General features: G+C 35.4%; 1 pseudogene; it reads right to left on the reverse strand.

Moving 5' to 3' along the window:
- The window catches only part of LOC124245458 (sodium/hydrogen exchanger 2-like), a 140,371-nt pseudogene that overhangs the window by 64,446 nt on the left and 50,763 nt on the right, over positions 1–25,162 (reverse strand).

Here is a 25,162-nt window from a genome sequence, read left to right on the forward strand (position 1 = left end):
TGGCTTGATTGACTCTAGTGGGATAAATCTAAAGTGTGAGCACTAGAGACATTCTATTTAAAATTGAAAATGCGCATATCAATTGGTATCATATGACAGATTCATTCATCTATCAAAGATCTGAACTTTGTACAGTGAAGGAAACAAAAGATGTAAAAGACATGGCCCCTGTCCTCAAAGGACTTAGGACCAAATTGGAGAGGCAAGACAAAGAAGTGGATAGAGATCAAAGCATGTGCATTGACAGTAGAGTTCAAATTTGGCATGACTATGTGTATAAATACTACAAGAAAATTCAAATTTAGGAAATAAATAGGAAAAAGTGGAGTTAGAGAAGGCTTATATGAAAATATGCACCGTGAGCTGCTCCTGAAGAAATGGGGGTATGTGTGAAAAAAATGTCGTTCTGTGTAATGGGAGCATCATGAATAAAATGTATGGAAGAAAATAAGGAACTCTGTAAGAGATTTAGGAAAAAGCAAGTTGGGTAGATCTGGGTCAAGGATGGGGAAGAGGGGGTAGTTGACAAAGGGCTTTAAATACTAAGATTAAATGTTTAATTTGACATAACATCACAAAAAATGCATAGCCTAAATATATCTATGAGGAAATAATAAATCCGATTTTAGTGATATTCTACAAAACAAAACAAATTTTTAAAAATGCCAGTGCCATGAAAGACAACAAAAAGCTGAAAAACAGTTTTAGATTAAAGGCAATTAAAAAGATATGACAACTAAATGCAATGTATGATCTTAGATCAGGAGGAAAAAATGCTATAAAAATCATTGCTGGGACATTTGGCAAAATTTTGAATATGGAATTATATTAGATAACACTATTGTATCAATTTTAAACTTTCTGAATTTGATAAATAGTTGTGATTATGTACTAGAATGTCCTTTTCCTTAGGAAATATTAATACATGCTGAAGTATTTAGCAGTGAATAGTCAGGATGTTTGCAACTTAGTCTCAAATGACTCAGTAAATGATAATTATAACATGTGAATATGTAGACAGAGAGTGGTAAAGCAAAGGTGGAAAAGGTAATAATGAATCCAGGTAAAGGGCACATGTGTATTCATTGAACTATCTTTGAAATTCTGTATCCTTGACATTTTTAAAATATAAAGTTCAAAAAAGAATATAAAGCTTGATTTGGTCTTATATATTGGTTAAATAAATTATTTCTTATCAATATAATATATATTATGTGGTCATTAAAAGTCATTCATATGGTAGGAATAAGACAGCAAAAACATGAATTTCCCCTAAAATAACCTAAAAATGTCATTCATTTATAATAAAATCCCAACATATTTCTTTTTACAATTAGAGTAATCAAGTATTAAAATTTGAAGAAAAGACTGTAAGTTGAATTAGTCATGCTTGTATGTACACATCCTTAGATCATAATATTAATGACTTATGTGTTTTACATGAAGAAAGCCATTATATGTGTAGAAAATGTATACCAGAAAATCATGAACTGTGCCACATTGAAATTAGAAGCAAAATGAACACTAAGTGCTCTTCTTCTCTTTGATTAAAATTCCCAGATTTTTTCAATATTAATAAATCTAAGAGTATCTTAAATTACTTTTAATATTTTCTATATTTCCATATTTCTGTTATATTTTATAGCAGCCTGCTTGGGATAAACAACAACTCAAATTCTATTTCCATAACAAGATAAAACCAAGTGATATAGAGTTCACATTTACAAATTCATTCTAGTGTTAAGAATTAGTATGATAAAGAAACCCAAAACACTCATAATCATAATTTGGACTAAAAACATTCATAATTCAAAATTATTCAACCTGGATAGTCCCTCAGAGATCACATAAACAGCCCTTTTAATTTACTGATTAGGAAACCAAGGCCACAAAGACTTTCCTAAGATAATTTAGAGGGTCTGGCCTCATGGCCAAGTGGTTAAGGTAGCGCGCTCCACTTCAGCCACCCGGGGTTTCGCCAGTTTGGATCCTGGATGCAGACATGGCACCACTGATCAAGCCATGCTGAGGAGGCATCCACATACCACAAAGAGAAGGACTTACAGCTAGAATATACAACTATGTACTGGGGGGGCTTGGGGGAGAAGAAGAAGAAGAAGAAAAGAAGATTGGCAACAGATGTTAGCTCAAGTGACAATCTCAAAAAAAAAATTCCTTTAAAAAAAAACATAATGTGGGAAGCTGGGTAGTAATAGAACAAAGGCTAGGATCCAGATTTTCATTGCTCTTACCCCTTACTGAAAGAACTGATTTCTTGATTTTCAAATTATAGATGGGCACAAAATAACAAATATGTATTCAGAAGTCATAAAATGAATGTCTCCTTTTATTTGGAGAGAAATCCAAATATAAAAGACCTAACATGTAAAGGCCTAACATATAAGGGTTAGTTTCAGTCAACAACATCACCAAGATGATATATAGACATCTCACCCAAAGTGAGAATTTGTTCACTCACAGTTGGAGAGATCTCTCTTCTTTTTGTCACATCTAATAAGTTAACAAGAGGACAGATATTCATCCCCTACAAAATGAGGAACAAAAATACCACATTCCTTTCATATGAAGTTAGCACTTGAATATTTATCTGGTGTGTGCATGTATGTGTGTCTGTCTCTGTGTGTGCATGCACACTTGTCTAAATGTGACCATGATCGGAATTTAGAACATGGTCTTAAAATTCAGAAAGATCATTGGACTAGCACCATAGAGAAGTGCTGGGATTTTCTCTCCCAAATATCAAGATACATACTGTATACAAAAACCTAGGTCATCTAATAAAACCTATAAAAAATATTTAGCATCATATTTTAAAAATAGAAAGCAGTAGTCTAATCACAGAGCCAACATGCTGCAAGAGACTTTCATTTCAATTTCTGCCAATTATCTCAGGCACATCATTTTGTCCTTATTCATTATCCATTAAGAATGAGATTACAGTCCTCTTGTCATGTTACTTTAATATTGTCTTGAGGCATAATAAAAGAAGTAAACATTCTATATTAATAATTATTCATTAAGTTGTGCCACAATATTCATTGAGCATGCGTTATGCGCCAGATTCTGTATTAGGCACCGGAGTTACAATGGGGAGGTAAAGTCAAAAGGGCCTGTAGCCCTACAGAGCTTACAGTGTATGTAATATCTCAGGGAGAGAGCCGTTAGTCGAATAATTGAACTAATGAATGAACAGTTACAACCTGAGATAAGTGTTCTGAAGGAAATGAAGCTGGTTTATGACAAAATTTTATTTATTTATTGAGGTAACATTGGTTATAACATTATATAAATTTCAGATATATATCATTGTATTTCAACTTCTGTATAGACTACATCATGTTCGCCACCAAAAGTCTAGTTTTTATCCATCATGGTACAAATAACTCCCTTTACCCTTTTTGCCCTCGCCCATTCCCTTCCCTTCTAGTAACCACCAATCTGTTCTCTGTATATATGTGTTTCTTTAATTTGTCTTCCACATACGAGTGAAATCATACGGTATTTGTCTTTCTCCATCTGACGCAAAGTAACACATTTTAAACTGAAGGGTGAGGAAGTTTTTCAAGGATGTGACACCTAAGCTAAGATCTGAAAGATGAGTAGACAGTAACTACATGAAGGGGAAAGAAGCATTCCAGGCTGAGGAAGAAATATCATTGATAAGGTCCCTAAGGTAGGAGAAGGCCTGGCACATTAGAGAAACTGAAAACCCTGTGTGGTTGGGCTGTAGATTGTAGTGAAATCATATTATTGTTAAGACTAGAGAGATAGGCTGGAGTTAGATAATGCAAAGCTTTTCAAGCTGGGTTAACTATTTTTTTACTTTTTTCCAAGATTAATGAAATGGCCTGACCAGATTCATGCTTTACAAAGATCACTTTAGCTGGAGTGTGAAAGAAGTGTAGAAAATGAGCCTTAATGGATATGAGAAGAATGTTTAGGAGAGCATTTTAGCATTCCAAGTAAGAGTTGGTAAGAGCTTAGACAAAGATGTTGGCAGAGGAGATATAGAGAAACAGATGTGGTGAACAAGTAGACATGAAGGGAGAGCAGTGTGATGAGAGGGAGGTATAAAACATGATGATAAGATTTCATGCTTGAGCAAAAGCGGTAGAGGATATTAATACTCAGCTAAAAGTAGAAATCAGATTAACAGGAAAAATTAAAAGTTAAATTTCAGACATAAAATGCTTAAGATTCCTGTAAGATATCTAAGTGAGGATATCAAGAAAACAGTTGACTATATGTTCTAGAATTCAAAGGAGATATTTAGACTGGAGATCTAAATTTGTAAGTCATATGTGTAGAGTCAGTAAATGAAGCTGTATGTAGGTATGGATGAGATCATCAGGGAAAGAGTAAAGAATGAGAAGAGAAAGGGGCCCAGAGGAATCTTTGAGGAAGTCAGATATTTAGTGATGTAACAATGAGAGTAAGCCTACAAAAGAGACAGAGAAAGAGGAATCAGGAGGTAAGAGGAAAATCAGAAAGTGAGTTGTCACAAAACACAAGAAACAGAATATTTCAAGAAGGTGGGAGTTTAACTCAAGTGAAATCCTGCTGAAAGCTCAAGTGAAATGAGGATGGAAAATGCCCATTAGTAACCTTAACAAGAGAGGTGAGAACAACAAAGGCTATGAGGTCAAGGGAAAGTATACTTTAGTTTAATTGTATTGTGTTTTAAACAGGAGTAACTTAAGCCTGTTTAAAGCTGATGGGAAAGATCAAGGATCTAGCTGAGAAGAAGAGTGTGAATATATGTGAGAGAAAACAAATGATTGATAATGCAAGACAAGAAAAGAATAGATTAAAAAAGAACAAAATCGTCCCATTTGCAACAACATGGATGGACCTTGAGGGAAATGTCAAGTGAAATAAGCCTGATAGAGAAGAACAATCTCTGTATGACTCCACTTATATGAGAAATTTTAAAATGTAGACAAAGAGAACAGATTAGTGGCTACCAGGGGAAAGGTGGGGTGGGGGTGGGCACAAAGGGTAAAGGGGTGCACCTACAACATGACTGACAAACAATAATGTACAACTGAAATTTCACAAGATTGTAACTTATCATTAACTCAATAAAATTTTTTTTAAAAAAGAAAAGAATAGGTTGCAGAGCATAACTTGAGATAGGAACTCCTAGCTCTGTTGTAAGAAGAAGAAAGGATAGGAGCAGATGCGGGTATGTTGGAAATTTGAAGGAGTTCCCGTGGATGGCTACTGTAAGCCAAGTTGCTCTTTGGAGATTTCCCTTTTTTTGGGTTATAGGAATTTTAGGACTGAATGGAATCTGAGATGATAAGGTAGTTCTCAGTCATTCTTAAAATATGGGGAGGGGGAATTTTTGGTTGTCACAATGACTGTCACTTACTACTGGCATTTAGTGGGCAGGGATCAGGGATGCCAAAGAATAAAGAATTGTTCTAACAAAAAGCTAATAGTGATCACATTAAGAAACCCCTCATTTTAGAGATAAGAAACCTGAAAACAAGTTAAAAGATTCTTAATGTCAATAAAGTAAGTTTTAAAGATGAATAACTCTTTAGCTCAGATTGCATAATTCTAAATCGCTCTTCTATTATATTGCAACATCAATTCACGAATGAGAAATCATATTTGAAGTTCCAAAAATTTTCCTAAAGTAAAGTAGTTAAACTAGTTAGAAGTCAAAATGATTAAAATAAAACATCTTCATATATGCACAAGTCTTAAATTTTTGAGTGTCCTCTGGGATGAGAGAGGTTAGCAGTTTAAATCGTCTTCTTAGATTTTTGTGCTGAGAGGTAGCCCCGCTATGTTTTTTGATGTGGTTATCTCATTGCCTGATCTTCTGGAAAAATGAACATATTGCCAGTGCTACTAGTAATAATATGAGATAAAATCAAATGTGTCAGAAGTCTCATATTTAACCTTTAAAATAAATTATGCTGATTAGGTAATAAGCTTAAAGAAGTCAAAAATCAGTGTGTACTTTGCTTATTGCTGTATTCCAAGCATTCTGAATGCTACCTGGCATATAGTAGTCATTCAATAAACATTTGTTGGCTACATCAACAACATTAATGTAAGTAATATGAGTGAGAAAGTGAAATAATAAATGTGAAAGCACTTTGCACAGTGTTATGCAAATGCGTGGTCTAGTTAAAACTGAAAATTAGACTATGGAGAGCACTGATTGGCCACTATGTCTGATAAAGATTGAGTATTAATCTTACAATCTGTCTTTTAGATCACAGTCACATAGGATCGTTTGAATTACAGTTATGTTTATAAGAGCAGAGGATAGGAAAAAACCTGTATAAACAGCTCTTATCTAGCAGATTATTGCTATTTCTACCAGATCTGGTCCACAAGCTCGGATTTTTCCCTTGGGTAGACACTCTGAATTTAAAGCAATGAGAATGATAGGGATAACGAATTCCACATATTCACTATTAGAGAAATTTGCCTAGTTATGTCATTTTGAGAGTCTGAATTTATATTTATTCTTAAATCCTTAATTAAACAGATTGACTACATAGTCTAAATTCACTTAACACCTGTTCTACCTGCCTGGACCTGACATAACAGTACCCTAAATTGGAAATATAGTAATTGGAATATTAGTTTTGTAGACTTCGAATGCATGCATATTTAAAAATATCATTAAATGATCTAACAGCAAGGCTGAGTGATGTTTGTTTGTTCATCTTCTATAGACAGAGAGAAGAGAAAGCAAGAGTGAAACTAAAATGGTAAAGTAAGGAGGAGAGAAAATGGATAGTTAGAAATTGTCCAAAATATTAAGTTTTCTTTTGGTTTTTTAAACCAAACTATGGTTGAATGAAAACTAAAAGAGGAGTGGAGATTTGTCCTAGAGTTTACATGTGGGAACAAGGGCTTTAAGAAAGAAAGCTATCAACCAAAGTCAAAAACCTGAGGTGGAATATGGAAAAAAATGGCTGTAAACAAACAATAAAACCTACTGCTTTCAAGCGAGCTTTCACACTACTTTGTCATTTTCAAAAGACTTCGAAAATGCATTCCCATAAAGTTGCCATTTTCACCTTATTTCATAAATGTGGAAAGAAGCAGATAATAATTTCCATTAACGTTAAAGTTGAAACTTAAAAGAAATTCAGAGATGTCCTAGCTCTTCATCAGCTCTTTGGCACTTTTAAATGACAGAAATGCCTTATTGTGGCCCTGATTTCTTTAACACACCAAAAGAGCATGTTTCCACAGAGATTCTTTACCAATTTGGAACTATGCAATTTTTTGTAAATGCATCTGAATTACCAAAAGTCAGGGGATCATCCTACTTACACGGTTTCCATATGTAATTTTGTGTAATTCTTGCTTTTTAGGCGACATTTGAGTTGTGAGCTCCCACTAAATTTATTCTGACATTTGAAAAATTATGATACAATGCTTTCATGGGATAGAACTACATCCTTTTAACAGTGCTTATCACAAGCAAAAAGCTTCCCAGTGTGAGCGGGTCTGCCTAATGACCTGGTCTTTTTTAAAAGGGTGACTCCATATTTGCATTTTTAAACCCATCCACACTACTCTCCATCCTCACTTACCTTAATTCATTCTACTCAGTCTACTAGGGATAGATCAAAATTAATGCTTCTAAAAGAAAGATGTCAAACCAACCAGACTCGGTGACATCTCCCCATTTAGCTCAGTTTATGTATTTTGTACTATTATACTCTGTCAATTTGAAGAAGTAAAATACAGTCAAGAGACAAAATTTTATGCCGTGTGGCTGAATCTCTGTAGTAACTAGCATATCTGGTTAAATGAAGTATTGAATAAATCAAGGCCGTGGTTTAAAAAAAAAAACATGGCCTTGATTTCAAAGATTTATATATGTTCATAATTCATATCCATACTCCAAATTAACTTTTATTTACTATTTATTCATTTATTTCTTTTTTTTCACAGATGTTTATTGCACATTTCATTGGAGCAAATATTATACTAGACTCTGATTACATAGCGGTGAATAAACCATACATATTTCCTGCATTTATGGGACTAATAACATAGTAGAGGAGACAAACATCACACAAGTGGAAAAGAAAATAACTAAATGATTAATAGATGGATCCATAGAAAGTTAAATAGAAAGACAGGTAAATAATAGGTAGATAGATATAGTAATACATTCTATGAAAGTGTTAAAAACAAGACAATAAACCCCAAATGGGAATGCTTATGCTACACCCCACATCAGCAGAGACTTAATTACAGTTTCAGCTCTCCCAAAAACGGAATCTTAAACCGGTCAATCAAGAAGAGCCTAATCAGGGCCCGCCCCCGTGGCCTAGTGGTTAAGTTCAGCACATTCCACATCGGCAGCCCAGCCTGGTTCCCAGGACAGACCTACACCACTCTGTTAGTGGCCATGCTGTGCTGGCCCACATACTAAAAACTAGAGGAATATTGGGACAGATGTTAGCTCAGGGTGAATCGTCCGCAGAAAAAAGAAAAAAAAAAAGAATCACCTGATCAGCACTAGTTAGGTAATCTGTCAGACAGACCCGTGCCATCCTCTTGCAATAACTGTGCAGTAGGAAACCTTGCAATAACCAGTGTGCTTTTTTGCCTAGTCACTTCTTTGTTCTTGCTCCCCTCTGCCTGTAAAAGTCTTTCATTTTGTATAGCTCCTTGGAGCCCCTTTCTATCTGCTAGATTGGATACTGCCTGGTTCATGAATCATTGAATAAAGCCAATAATATCTCTAAAATTTATTCAATTGAATTTTGTGTTGTAAAATAAAACCAATCAGCTATCTGAAATTGACTCAGTCGAACTTTGTTTTTTAACAAAGGAAAAAATCCACGGTGAAATGATACAGAACAACAAAGGAGTGGGAATCCATGTAAATAGAGCGCTCTCAGAAGGCTTCTCTGAGGAGGTTGTATATCTGCTGAGAATTAAAAGATAAGAGGAAGCCAGACATGCAAGCAACTTAGAAGATGGTGTTTTAGGGAGAGGAAATAACATGTTTGAAAGCCCCAAGATAAGAAAAAGTTTGTCACATTTGAAGAAGTTAAACAGGCTGTTAAAACACAGTGGACAAGAAAGAGAATGGCCCCAAAACATGAGGTTTCAAAAGTACAAGTGAACCATATTTGTTGCAGCTTATAACCATGCTAAGTTTCTGGGATTTTACTAAAAGTTCAGAAACAAGCAATAGAAGTATTTTTGGAAGGTAAGTAGCAAAGTTTGTCCTTTTAAAAAATTGGTTTTGGTCCTGTGGGAATAATAGATTGAAGGAGGAAAGGAAAATAGGGAAAATTTTAAGGCAGTTCAGGAAACAGATGATAGTACCTTAGACTAAGAGGATGGCAATAGGAATAGAGAATAGCTTAGAGATTCCACAAGGAGACACATACAAGAAAATTCATGGCAACAACATTTGTAAAAGCAAAAAAGAAAAGAGAAAAAAAATCAATTGAAATGACAGTGCATAAATAAATTGGTGTATAACCATAAAATACAATATTGCAGAGCAGTGAAAATAAGGGGCTACTACTCACAACTATATGAATAAATATTACTAATATAATGTTATCAGGCAACATTCCAAAAGGCTGCATGCAAAATATAAACATACACACACACACATCCACTTTTATAAAGTTAAAAAAAATTTAAACAAATCAATATATTATTTATGTGCATGTGTCTATGTGGGTAATATGTTATTTCAAAAACTACTTTTTAAAAGGCAAGAGAATGGTAAAAAATACATTCAGGATATCAGTTACCTGAGAGAGTGAGAGGCAAGGAAACAGGATGGGCGTGCATTGCATAGGTTATTGTTAACTTTCCCTTTCTCAGGTTGAGTGCTGGATTCACAGTTATTAGAAGTGTAAAATCAATCAATCAATCAATAACATGTATGGGCCAATGATTCTAGTGTGTTGTGAATCAAAACATATTAATACAATTCATTGTATCTGGTAACGTCTTTCTAAAAATCAAATACATGGTTTGAAGATATATTTTGGAGTTAGAAACACAAGGTTTGATGTGAGGGATTTAAAAAGGAAATAATCAAAGATGTATCCTATATTTCTTGCTTTAGTAACTGGGTAGATGTCAGTGCCATTGACTAAGATGGAAGGAGAAGAACAGATGAGGATAAGATTTGTCCTTTGTGAACATATTGGCTGTGAAGTTCCTGTGAGACATACAAGTGGAATTATGAAGTAATAGTTGAATATACACAGCTAGACTTCAGAGTAGATATCTGGACTAGAGGTAAACATTTGGAAGTCATCAGATTTGTATTGCCTTTGAAGCCATGAGAATAAATATAATCACCTAATGAAAAAAATGTAGTGAGAACAGAATATTCAGGACCTAATTCTGGAGAACTCTCACATTTAGAGGCTTAATAAAGGAGGATCAGCTTGCAAAGAAGACTATGAAATGTCCAGAAAGGCAGAAGTACTAGGAGGGTATGATGTCAAGAAAAGCAGAAAAGAAAGTATTGCTAGAAAGAGAGAGCAGTCTACTGTATGAAACTCTGCTGACAAGTTTCTTAATATTAGGACAAAAGAATTCAACCTAACTTGGCAATATGGAGGCCCGCAGAGCCTTTGGCAAGATCAATTTTGATGGGACAGTGAGGACAGAATCCAAATTGTAGTTAAGTGGAATTGACAGGTGGAGACAGTATGTGAAAAGTCTCTTAAGTGCCCTTGGTCATAATAATAGTAACAATATACCTTACAAACATAAAGTGCTTTTAAACTTATATTTCTATTTGATCTTTATAACAAAACAACCCTGAAAGATTGGTCCTGTACCCTAGTTCTACAAAAAAGGATACCGAGTAATCAGTAACATGTTCGAGATTAGAAATCTCATTAGGAATAAAGTTGTGATTAGCACCCAGGTATTGTGATTTTAACTCCAATCCTTTTTTCCCCTCAAGAAGACAGGGGAAAATGGCCAAGTGACTACAGAGCATTTCCACTATATCACAGAAAAAAATTTATAAGACATGTTCTACTGATGGTGGACCAGGCACTAATCTTCCTGAAGCACATCACAGCAACTTTACTAATCGCCGATAAGTAGAATGTAATATTGTAATTTTATACTTTTCTTCCCAATGGGTTTTAATTCATATACAAAAAGAACATTGCTGCAAATATTCTAACCACTAGATGGTGCTGGAATGACATGAGAAGTTCTCTACTGCACACTCTCTCTTCAATTGCAACAACTCCCCAAACACCTAACTTCACCCAAACTCTCCAGTCAGAGTCTTAAATAGATTACAGCATTATTTGAAACAATGGGAAATGTAAATGTCAAATGATGAAGTCTCTAGGAGTAATATGCATTTGAATACTTGGGAGAAATGTAAAATTAAAGGACAATATGAGTGTTATTGATAAATTATCAGAGATATTAAGAATTCTAAAAGATATAGGAATTGGAAGTTAATTCTTTAAAATTACTTTGCATTTTGAAGTAAAATTTTGCTACCTGACACATATATTAAAGTGAAGGTCAGCTTAGATGAAAACATAATTTGATTTTGGGCTGATTTAATACAATTAATGAATTTTTAAATGAGAAGACAATAAAGTAGACTCAGTCATTTACAAAACAAAGAAAATATATTTAAAACTTAAGAAATCATCTCACCCATTTAAAAGAAATAATTATTTTGTTTAAAGGGAAGTCTGCCAAATTCATATATTCTTGCTTATATTATCCCACCGCGCACACACACACACACACACACAAATATCCAAAATCATTATCCTAGTTTAAAAAATTTGGCCAAAATTTGAACAACTATCTCATTTAGTTACTGAATAGGTTTTTAGACATTTTTTCCAAGATTCTTTTGGCCAGCTTTATAGAACTGAAGTGTAGTGAATTAGCAATTAGAGAGAAACGGTGATATGTACAGGCCAAAGAAATAATTCAAGAGAAAAATTAGAATGAAATTCTTAAAGCATTTTCTTTCCTCTTCTGCTCTGAACCTCAACCTTATCTTTCCAAGTCACTAAAATGCAGTATTTGTTGTAAAGCTATTGGTGTCAACCACTTAAATAAATGACGCATTCTCCTATTCCCGTATTGATTTAAAAATAAACCCCATCTCAGCTTTTGTATATGTCCTGTTTGAGTTATGGTAGAAATTATTTCACATGCTATAATTGTCTCTCCTAAATATAAACTACCTCAGTTCAAGATCCTGAAAAAGAATATTGGCCCATTTATTTGCATCTAAGTAGAAGATTTCAAATTGTACTACTTTAATAGATTTTTACCTGCACAATAACAGTAACAAGAATAACAACTATGATTGCTGCAATAAAGAGCTTCTTTCTGGAAAACTCTGGCAGCAGAAAAACAAAGGAGAAACAGATTGCTCCCCTCAATCCTCCATAGGCTATAATAACTTGGTCTTTTCTCATGACTATTCATATGACATTTGTTCACAAGGAAAGTCAGCACAAGAACTCCCACATTTTCCAGTAAGAAGAGTAGTTTAGTAATTAATCAACAGAAAGAAAAAGTTACAAATGCGTTATAATAAATTAGTGTTAAACTACATTGGAATTCTAAGGATTTGTGATGAATAATTTAAAAGCCTAAACTAAACTATTAAAATGGGTACTTCCTAAAATTACTTTGAGAGACTTGTCTTTAAGCAGTTGATTTTGTTTTGGTTTTTCCTTTTGATTCTTCTCAGTTTTTTAGAATGAAAGCAGTACAGCTCCTTTCCTTAGGCCCATGTGTATTATCTGGGATATTCTGCAAATGCAGTCTCTACAATCAGTATATAATACTTCTCTTCAGTCTTATACATACTACAGAGCTGACCCAAGCTAACGAACTAAAACCTAAGTAATGTGACCTGTGCTGGTTTTAATCTTTAATGAGCCAGGCCTCTAGATAGTTTAAGGCTTTGAAGAAAAGTGGTTTTTCTCCTGCCACCTAAAGTCTAGAGTTATGAAACTCATGTCTCAGCCAAAGCTTTTTATTACTCACACTTGTCTATAGTCTCAAAAACTAATCTTAACCATGAGAGAAGTAAGTGCTCGGTCATGTAACAGTACTATTTGAAGGACACTGGTTAAATCTTTGTCCCACAGATCTCACTCCTAGTGATTACATTCTGAATCTTACTATGAATGAGTTTATCAGATAATTTACTTCAAGACCAGAAACAGAATACAGTTTTCCTTAACAGATGGGCTGAAAGTAGGAATCCTTACACAAAATTAGAGCTGAAATAAGTTGGCCAAGAGACAATTTAGCCAAAATTGATTCGTTTGGAAAAACATCCCAGATCGTCTTCATTGGACTATATGGCAATTTGGAGAGCCGTGGGAGTAATCTTGCAGCCTCTATAAATGATTAAGAATTTTGGTCAATTTTTCTATTTTTAAAAACATTTTAATTCAATTTAAATATTTTACACAGTTCCAGAAAATGAAAACATAGTTAAATTATTAGAGCAGGCATAATTAACTTAAAATAAATAAAAGCTAAATCCACTGAAAATGTCAGCTCTATCAATTTTCTTTTTAAAAACTCTTTAGGTAACTTTAGCTCTTTTAATTCTCTTTTATACCCGTAATCCCACCCATCCAGAGAAAATTATTATTAACGCTTCAGAATAAAACTAAAGCCACATATCACTATGTTTATGTCATTATTTTTCTAATAGTTTAACTACTACTCTACTGTTGAGTATTTAAGCTGTTCCAACAATACCTAACATATATAATAACATTTCTAATCATCCTTACGTTATATGAAAATTACCAGAACTCAAAGCTAGTGATAGTATATTTCTTTGGAGCCAAATCATCATTTTGGCTAAATGGAAAAGTCATCCAGTATACTTTCAGTCAAACTGCATTTAGTCAATTTATGTGTATTACTTCAGTAATGTTGACATGTTGCCAGGATGCTGACTTTTCAGGTTTATCACTGATCGTATGTGGTCCCCAAACCAACAGGAATTAGAATACACTGACACATCAACTACTGAAAACTTCTAATTTAACAGATTGAAAAAAATATCATTTTATATGGCTAAAGCCAAACGGAAAAAAATACCATGGTCTCCTATGACCAGCTCATGTTTCCTCTGCATAACTAGGCACAGTATTAAGCTAAATTGTGATGCCAGGATTATGGAGTTAAAGATATCTCATTGTCTATATTATGGTAAATATTTCTTCCTCTTCTCTCCTCATACTAGAGTTAAAGATTATCTACACGTTATAGTTTAGAAATAAAATAGTATTGGAAACAAGATTCGTTTCATCTCCTGAGTTTTCACACAAAACTATATATGCAAACCTATAGGGGCCGCCCCATGGCCGAGTGGTTAAGTCCGTGTGCTCCGTTTCAGCACCCAGGGTTTCTCTGGTTCAGATCCTGGGTACGGACATGGCACCGTTCATCAGGCCATGCTGAGGCAGCATCCCCCATGCCACAACTAGAAGGATCCACAACTATGTACCGGCGGGCTTTGGGAGAAAAAGAAGAAGAAGAAAAAAAGAAGATTCCCAACAGATGTTAACTCAGGTGCCAATCTTTAAAAATAAATAAATAAATCTATAGAAATCCTGGCCTTTGTATCTAATGCTTGCTTTTGTTGGGTCTTAATGTTTTATAGAAAAACCTCTTCATTTATCCCTGCTTTTATTTTCTGTCATCTATTTTTCATAGTGCATGGGCTCAAAGTAAACTTTTGGTCCAATTTTATTTAAAAAAGATGTTTAGATGAAAAACATTTTACAACCCTAGAGAGATTTTCCTGTGGGCTTAGAATAAACTAGAAATTGCCTTCTATGAACTTGAATGACATTTAGCTGGTGGTTTCAGTGTTAATGTACAACTTAAATACATTTTAATGGATAATAAAGCATACCCTGGCCAGCTTTATTATTCATCCTTAAAGCCCTAAGCAATTTCCCCAATGTGCCCCTCAGTATTGCTAGAGTAAGTTTCATAGTCTTCAAAGAAAAATCTACAAAGAGTCTGTTTATTTGTGGAGGAGGAGGAAGGTAGAGATATAAATGTCCAGAAAATATGATAAACCTATAAACTGAATTTCTAAGCAGACTATAAAATGTAAGATTAAAGAGACAGCTCAGTTTAACTAGCAACAAAGCTGTGATGTTTTCAGGATGAAAAGTATGCTGCACATGTATATTTCACTTCATCACCAATGGACTACGTTTTTAAATGTAAGTGTTGAACTGAGAAGAAAGGTTAGCTGCAGCCAATGGTAAAGTCATTTTGCAAGTGTGGTTTGGCTCACCAGATGTCACCCAGCCTTCACCAGTGTTTGAGGAAAAGACACAAATGGTATATCCTTTCCTACTGGAGTCAACATTCCCCAAGACACAGTCAATACTTTAATAGAATTGGTCCAGACATTAGCAAGATATATACAAGTGTGGTTTAGGATGGGAAGTTGGAACAATAATGCTGAAAGCAGTGGTGATTTTTACTCCTTCTTTGTAAATTGGGGTGAGGCAGGGAGATGTAAACATTCAGAAGTAGAAGAATGAGAGAAATCTTTCAGGTTTCATCCTAGCAATAGCAATAATATTGAGTATTAATTCTGAGTAGTAGTACTAAGAGCATCCATATGTTTGTTTTACTATACCATATTGTAATAGCACTAGTATTTATAGTAGCAGCAGCAGTAATAGTATCATTAGCAGTAAAAGCTAACATTTACTGAAAGTTTATGATGTGCCAGATCTATGCCAAGCTTTTTGTCTACATTATGTCATGCACTTCTCACAGAGGCTAGCAGAAGTTGATAGTATTACCACCTGCATTTTACAACTAGGAATCTAAGGCCTAGCATGATCATATAACTTTCTCAAAGCCATAAGGCTAAGGAGTGGAGCTAGGATTTGAATTCAGGTAGTCTGATTCCAGAGCCTGTTTCTTAACCTTGATATTATGCACCTCCAATATAACTGGAGATATAAAACAGTCAGCTTATGAGAAATAAAACAAATATAGCATTTAAAATATTGGAATTTTAAATTGCTTGCTCCTAATGCAATCTCAAGTTCAGTTGACATATTTTACGTAAACAAAAATATTCATCATACCTAATGCTCTCCAAATAAGACAAAAAAGTGGCAATGAAACAAATGTAAGGCCAACACCACTCATGGTTCGTTCCAATCGTAGAAACACCAAGAAGATGAAGACAAGAGTGTCACTAACACTACTCCACATCTTCGTGAAGTAATTGATAGTGGTATGGGATTTCTGAGAAATGTTAGCTTCCACATAGCATTTCATGCTCATAGCATAGGCAATAATTCTAAGGAAGGAAAAACTGTGTAAGAGTAATACTTGCATTTGACTTTAAGGAAAAGTGATCACATGAACGTTCTTGAAGACCAAATCAGGATTTCTGTTACTCAAGGTGCCTTACTCTGCTCCAGAATGTGAAAAACACGCCACTTCCCCAGAATTTATACAATAACATTTCTAAGACAATCAAATACTTAGCTTTCAAAATAAACACCATTTTCTAGGTCCTGTTGTGTGCTGAGAACCACCTGCCTTCTTTATCGTCTTTAACATTGTCTAATCTGTCCTCCTTAAACAAGTTTGCACTGACAGATTGCAATCATTAGTTTGCAGCAAATCACTAAGAGGCAGAAATGCATCCTTGTAGCCTCTAAAGCACAATAGTGTTATTAATAAAGCATTTTTTGATGCTTGGGTAGGTTTTTACTGTTTTATTCTATTCGCTATGCTTTCAAAATTATGTTTTTATAGTCTTGTTTAATAATTCTTTCCAAGCCTTCCTCAAGGGTATTTCATTGCACCTTTCAACCCACCAAAATGGTTTCTGACCTGCAAGACTTTCTTCCTATTCTTAACTCTTTCAAGGGTCAGATATTTAGATATTTTCCTCACAACTGGGAGGAGGGAGCAGGGTAGGGGAGAGAACATTGTATATGAGATGAGCAACAATCTGTCGGCAACTCACACTAAATTATTTTAAAAATATTCTCTACTAGAGATGTGGGGGAGGGTGATTGCCATCCACATAGCTGCACTCATTTCAGAGAAGACAGAAGTTCTTCCACCTCTAGTGTAACCTTTTCAGAATGAAAAACTCCCAAAAAATGACTTACATTAAAAGCCATACGAGTGAGAATTCTGAACTAGAAATCTGGGGTTCAGACTGAGGATATGGGTCAACTTTGTTAAATCCTCAGTTTTTCTCAGGACCAAACAGCCCAGACTAAACAAACAATTCTAAATCTTGTACGATGGCGCTCAGGGCATAAAAACCATAGGTTGCTAATCCTTAGTTTAGACTAATCTACCCTGGAATTCTACTCTGAAAATGGCCAGAGGATTACCACATGTAAAACCCAAAGGAGGTAAAGCAGTAATCTGAAAGGAACTAGATTAAAATTTCAGCTTTGGTTAGTATGGAAAACAGTATGGAGATTTCTTAAAAGATAAAAATAGAAATACCATACAATCCAGCTATCCCACTGCTGAATATTTATCCAGAGAACTTGAAATCAATGATCCCAAAAGATTTATGCACCCCGATGTTCATGGCAGCATTATTTACAATAGCTAAGATGTGGAAGCAACCCAAGTGCCCTTCTACGGATGAATAGATAAAGAAGATGTGGCATATATATGTATATATATACAACGGAATACTACTGAGCAATAAAAAAGACAAAATCATCCCATTTGAAACAACATGGACGGATTTTGAGGGTATGATGTTAAGTGAAATAAACCATACAAAGACAAATACTGCATGATTTCACTCATATGTGGAAGATAATAAATACATGGATAAAGGGAACAGATCAGTGGTTACCAGAGGCGGAGGGGGTTGGAGGGTGGGCAAAAGGGGTAAAGTGGCACATATGCATGGTGATGGACAAAAATTAGACTACCAGGGGTGAGCACAATGAAGTCTATTCAGAAATTAATAAAGAATAATGTACACCCAAAATTACACAATGTTATAAACCATTATGATGTCAATAAAATTACTGGAAAAAAATATTTGAGGTCTAGTTAACCCAGACTCACAAAAAGAGCCTTGAAAAAAGGCTCTTTTTGATTCACCTTAAGCTCATTTAATATCAGTAATAATTAATTGACAGTTTTCCTTAAAGTTACTTCAGGCCCTCTGGGATTGCTCCAGTCAAACTAAATCCACGGAATTCAGTTAGAGGCACATTGATTTAAGACAGTTAATGACTTAAAAATGCCATTTGACAAGCTTAATCCTTGTTCTTTTTTTGACCTACAGATGAAGTTAAAATATGCATATACATATATATACTTAAGTGTAGCTAACATTTCTTAAGTGCTTATTTTGTGATGAGAATATTGTCTAAGTGTTTTATTTCAATTAATTCTCAGATTGGCTTTATGAGGTAGGCACTGTTACTTTCTCTGTGTTACAGGTGAATGAGGCCTAGAGAAGTTAAATAACTTTCTCAGGATCACTTGGCGAGGAAGTAGCAGAGCTGGGATTGAATCTAATCAATCTGTCTCCAGAGTGCATGCTCTTAACCACCTTGATATATATCTCACATATATGTATAAGATATTTCATTTGAGCGAATGATAGTTAATGCTGTTCAAGTGTGACACGTTCAATCAACATGATGTTTTGCTTTTCCATTTCTTGGAAGTGTCAGCAAAAATGTCTGAATTTAGTTAGGAAAGCTTTATTGCTCGTATAATTTGCAAACTGGGGAGATGCAGTTTTTAAAACAAATCAAAAGTACACTCCAAAGAGGGTGGGGGAGGGTAGAGCTTATAAAAGCAAAGACCATAGACCACAGGGATTGATTTGAAAGCCCTCTGATTCATTGGTTCCCCTACAGATACTGGTCTTCTAAATCAGCTCTATCAGGTGTTTGGCCATCCATCAAGACGAAATGCTCAGTTGAAACTGATACAAGTTGTTGCTTTTTCCTCCGTCCTGGCATGGACGCTTGACTCTGTTTTATTTTAGATCCCGGTTAGCCACACAGAGTGCACCTTGTCTTTCTCTTTTAGGGATCCTCTATCTTTTATTTTAATTCCACGTTTACCTCTTTTGATCAAAACCTGCCACAGCCAGAATTGATGATTAATTTGGCGTTTGTCCCATTTCGATGCCAAGGTAGCCTCTGCCTGTCTCAGGTCCATCTAACCCCACAGCGGGACTCAAGAGCTTAATGAGACTCAATTATACAATCGAATAACTTGGGCCATGCAGGGAAGGGGTCCAGCCAGGTACCTGTTATAGATCAGTGAAGGTCTCAGAGTGGAAGTTCATGGAGGTTTCAGTGATGATCACATGGAGAGTCTGACAATGTTGAGTCATCAAGATTTGGGTAGGATTTTCCAGGAGCATTTGTGGAAGCAAGCCAGAATTATTTTAAGGAACAACCAGATGCTTAGTCTTAAAACCAAAAATAATGATAGGACCCAGAGACCCAATCTTAAAAGTGAACCCAGACCTGAGGGTAACCAACTAAAAAGATCTGGAAAGCATGAACAAGGGGAATAGGAATGGGGTTATACAGGCAGTATCTTATTTATCGTTAGGCAGAACCATATTTGAGACATAATAATAAATTGTTTCAAAGTATTCCAGTCTGTGCCCTGGAGAGGAGAAATCCACCAAGGTAACCCACATAAACTGGAAAGGAGGAGTTGCCCACGTATCTAACAGTTAGATTGATTTTCATGTGTAGCAAATGAATTAGCCCACTGTAAAAAGATATTGTTATCAGGGGTCCATTCCAATGTGGATTGGAAAACCAAACACAGTGTCAGAAAAATCCTAAGTGACATTTGGACAATATGACAATGGTAATATTAAACAGTCATGGAAGTGGATATACAGGCTTGGTCCAGGGTCCTGGGACAGCTGTCTACAACAGATGTCAGCTACTTCTCTTCCTGGAAGTTGTTATTATGAGTCAGCTTTATTTTAGTGTCTGATAGCAGAGTGGATTTCCTGATATCTGAAGGAATTGATATGGCCCTTTTCAATGGAGCTCAAGGGCTGCCTTCCTCTGATGTTTCCAGATATCCAGTCATCAGGCTCTAGTCTGTGATCAATAGGATCCTTTAAACTGGAATCTGGGAAAGCTTCTTTAACCTGTTGATGATATGCTCAATCATAGGACATTAGAGACTTACAGTAACTGATCATACTAGCATAAGAAAACAAGGGATCAGCAGAAGGTTGTACACCAACAGAAACTGATTTTCCAGTGATCATCCCATGTGGGGTGAGTTCATGTTTCCCAAAGAGGGCATTGGGAACAGTGAACAAGACCAAAGGCAATACTATAGGCCAGGGAATTCCAGTCTATGGGTATATAACAAAGCCTCAAAGACAATTAATAGGACAAAAGTCCAACATTTACACAAGTGTAGCATAATTTTCCTCTCCACAATTACTCTCATTTTTTTACCGAAGATTACCACAGTAAAACTAATTTGTTTATATTAAAAACTTGGCCTGATTATTTATATAAGTGAAAATAAGAATATTCACTGAGATACGGGTGACATCAGTATCATGGCAGAGTGAGTAGTTCCCTTTGTCTCTCCTCTGTAAGTTACAGCTAAATGAACATTCATTACCCAACAGAGGATTCCCTAAACAACATAATGGAATGCCTGAGAGATCCATGCAGCTATACATCTGAAGGTTTACAGAGTGGATCCCCAGGAAGCAGTAGAACTAGGTGAACAGACCCCTTCCCCTCCCCAGAGGCAGTGATCCAGGTCACAGATCCTCAAAGAGGAGCTGGCATAACTGTGAGTGGAGTCAGGGACAGCCCACCTGCATGCCAACACTTTTGGAGTGGTAGCCTGGCCCATGGGACCACCCACCTACCAAGGTGGACACACCTACATGAATGCACCCCACTGGGTGGCAGTGGCTAAGCCTGCAGAAAGGTTCCCCACCCACCAAGCACAGCAGCTCATCTGGACACATCCACAAGAGCATTGCCTACCAACATGAAACCACCCCTCCCACCTAGCACAGCAGATCAGTCGAAGCCTCCATCAGAGTGCAGTGGCCCCACCTTTGTGAACAGGACCCACCTGCCAAGCACAGTGGCCTGGCTGTGACCACCTGCATGGACAGAGACCCCACTTGAGTGAGTACAATGCACCAAGTAGCTGAAGCCACTCATGAGAACACAGAGTGGCCTTACTGCCTCAACTACCAGCAGAGGGGGCGGGATCAGAAAATAGCTCCCGCTCCTCCAGTGGTGGCAGGTGGAATCTGTGACTTGATACTACCACAAATGCACCAGCAGAGGATCAATTCATCAAACACCATGAAGAACTACAGTAAAACTGCAGTAGAGAAGGAAAATGACAAAAACTAATACTGAAGTCACAGAAGATTACAATGTAAGTGACAGAGAATTCAAAATAGTTGTCATAAAAAAACTCAATGAGTTACAAGAAAACATAGAAAGACAGTTCAATGAGTTTCAGGAAAAAAACTAATGAAAAGAAGGAAAATTTCACCAAAGAGATTGAAACACTTAAAAAAGCAATACAGAAGTTCTAGATGTGAAGAATGCAATTAATTAGATAAAAAAAATACTGCAGAAACCACAAAAAATGGAGCAGACCTTATGGAGGACAGAAGTAATTAATTAAAAGATAGAAACATAGAAATGCTTCAGGTGGAAGAGGAGAGAGATCTACGATTTTAAAAATGAAGAAATTCTTGGAGAAATATCCAACTCAATTAGGAAAAGTACCATGAATATTATAAGTATTCCGGAGGGAGAAGATGAGGAGAAAGGAGCAGAGAGCTTGCTCAAAGATATAATAGCTGAGAACTTCCCAAACCTGGGGAAATACCTGAACTTACAAGTATGTGAAGCCAATAGAACTTCTAATTACATCAATGCAAAAGGCCATCACCAAAGCATATAATATTTAAATTTTCAAAATTCAATGACAAAGAAAAAATATTAAGGGCAGCAAGGCAGAAGAAAATAGCCTACAAAGGAACCCTTAACAGGTTCTCAGTGGATTTCTCAGCAGAAATCTTACAGACTAGGAAAGAATGGAATAATACACTCAAAATACTGAAACACTAAAATTTTTCAGCCAAGAATACTCCATCCAGTGAAACTATCCTTCAGATATGATGGAGAAACAAATATTTCCCAGATAAAAGCATTTCCCACATAAAATCTAAGGGAATTCATTTCCACTAGATCTACCTTAGAACAAATGATGAGGGGAGGCTTCCTACCAGAAACAAAAAGGCAAAGGTTTACCAAGCTTTGAGAGGAGATCAATAGAGAAAAAAATTTAAAAATTGCAGATCTCTATCAGTATAGGTTAGCAAACAACAATAACATAAAAGTTACAGAGAAGGAAATAATGAAAAATAACTATAAACACTTCAATTGAATTACAAATTCACAGCACAAAAAAAGAATAACTTGTAACAAAAATAAAGCAGAGGGGAAGGGGAAAGAGATGATACCTGCTTAGGCTAATGGAGATAAGAGGCAAATAGAAAATGGACTATCTTCTAGGACCAGACAGCTCCCTTGGTGAAGTCTTCCAAACATTCAAAGAAGACTTAATACCTATACGCAAACTCTTCCAAAAAATTGAAGAGAGGGGAAGCTTCCTAATACATTCTATGAAGCCAAAATTACCCTGATACCAAAACCAAACAAGGGCAATTCAAAATAAATAAAATTACATGCCAATATCTGATGAACATTGATGCAAGAATCCTCAAAAAAATACTAGCAAATAGAATACAATAATACATTAACATGATCATGCACCATGATCAAGTGGAATTTATTCCAGGAAGGCAAGGATGGTTCAACATCTGCAAATCAATCAATGTGGTACACCACATTAACAAAAAAGAATAAAAATCACATGATCATCTCAACAGATGCAAGGAAAGCATTTGACAAGATACAGCATCTATTTATGATAAAAACTCTGAAAAAATGGGTATAGAAGGAAAATAACTCAACATAATTAAGTCCATATATGACCAACCCACAGCTAATATCATTCTCAATGGGGAAAAACTGAAATATGTCCCTCTAAGAACAGGAACAAGACAAGGAAGCCCACATTCACAACTCTGATGTAACATAGTGTTAGAAGTTCTAGCCAGAACAATCACACAAGAAGAAGAAATAAAAGGGATCTAGGTTGGAAAAGAAGAAGTGAAACTGTCACTATTTGCAGATGACATGAGTTTATATATAGAAAATATTAAAGAATCCACCAAAAAACTTTTAGAAATAATAAATGAATACAAAAAAGTTACAGGATACAAAATCAACATATAAAAATCAGTTCCATTTAGATATAATATCAAACAAGAAGCATAAAGAGAAATTAAGAATACAATCCAATTTACAATTACAACAAAAAGAATAAAATACTTTGGAACAAATTTAATCAAAAAGATGAAAGACCTGTACACTGGAAACCATAAAACATTGTTGGAAGAAATTGAAGAAGACACAAAGAAACGGAAAAATACTCCTTGCTCTTGGACTGGAATAATTAACATAGATAAAATATCTATATTTCCTAAAGCAAATTACACATTCAATGCAATCTTTATCAAAGTTCCAAAGACATTTTTCACAGAAATAGAGCAAAGAACCCTAAAATTTGTATGGAACAACAAAAGACCCCAAATAGCCAAAGGAATCCTAAGAAAAAAGAACAAAGCTGTAGGTATCAACTCCCTGATTTCTAAATATATGACAAAACTATAGTAATCAAAACAGCATGTTACTGGAACAAAAACAGACACATGGATAAATGGAACAGAACCAAGAGCCCAGAAATAAACCCACACATCCATGGACCCCTAATTTTCAACACGAGAGCCAATAACATACAATGGAGAAAGTAAAGTCTATTCAATAAATGATGTTGGAAAAACTGAACAGTCACATGCAAAAGAATGAGGTAGATCATTATCTTACACTATACACAAAAATTAATTCAAGATGGCTTAAAGACTTGAATGTAAGACCTGAAACCATGAAAATTCTAGAAGAAAATATAGGTAGAATGCTCTTCAACATTGCTCTTAGGAGCATATTTTCAAGTAGCATGTTTGACCAGGCAAGGGAAACAACAGAAAAAATAAACAAATGGGGCTACATCAAGTTATAATGCTCACAGCAAAGGAAATTATCAATAAAAACAAAAAACAACCTAACAAACCATATATCTGATAGGGATTAATATCCAAAATACATAAAGTCATACATCTCAACAACAAAAAAGCTAACAATCCAATTAATAAGTGGACAAAAGTTCTGAACAGACATTTCTCCAAAGAAGATATGCAGAAGGCCAATAGGCATATCAAAAGATGTTCAACATCATTAACTATCAGGGAAATGCAAATCAAAACTACAATGAGATATCACTCATGCCCATCAGAATGGCTACAATTAACAAGACAGGAAATATCAAGTGTTAGGGAAGATGTGGAGAAAAGGAAGTCTCATACACTGTTGGTGGGAGTGCAAACAGGTGCAGCTACTATGAGAAACAGTATGGAGATTCTTCAAAAAATTAAGAATCGATCTACCATACAATCCAGCTGTTCCACTGCTGGGTATTTATCCAAAGACCATGAAAACACAAATGCATACAGATACACGCACCCCTATTTTCATTGCAGTATTATTCACAATAGCCAAGGCTTGGAAGCAACCTAGGTGCCCATAAAAGGACAAATGGATAAAGAAGATGTGGTATATATACACAATGGAATATTACTCAGCCATAAAAAAGGATGAAATATTGCCATTTGTGACAACATGGATGGACCTTGAGGGTATTATGCTAAGCAAAATATTTCATAGGAAGAAAGTCAAATATGTATGGTCCCACTCATAAATAGAAGATAAAGACAACGATAATCAAACACATAGAGACAGAGTTTGGATTGGTGCTTACCAGAGGGGAAGAGGGAACGGAGGAGGGCAAAAGTAGTGATAAGTCACATGTGTAAGGTGATGTATTATAATTACTCTTCGGGAGGTGAACATGGTGTAGTCTACACATAAATTGAAAT

The sequence above is a fragment of the Equus quagga genome, chromosome 10 (assembly GCF_021613505.1).
Source record: "Equus quagga isolate Etosha38 chromosome 10, UCLA_HA_Equagga_1.0, whole genome shotgun sequence".
NCBI classification, from domain to species: domain Eukaryota; kingdom Metazoa; phylum Chordata; class Mammalia; order Perissodactyla; family Equidae; genus Equus; species Equus quagga.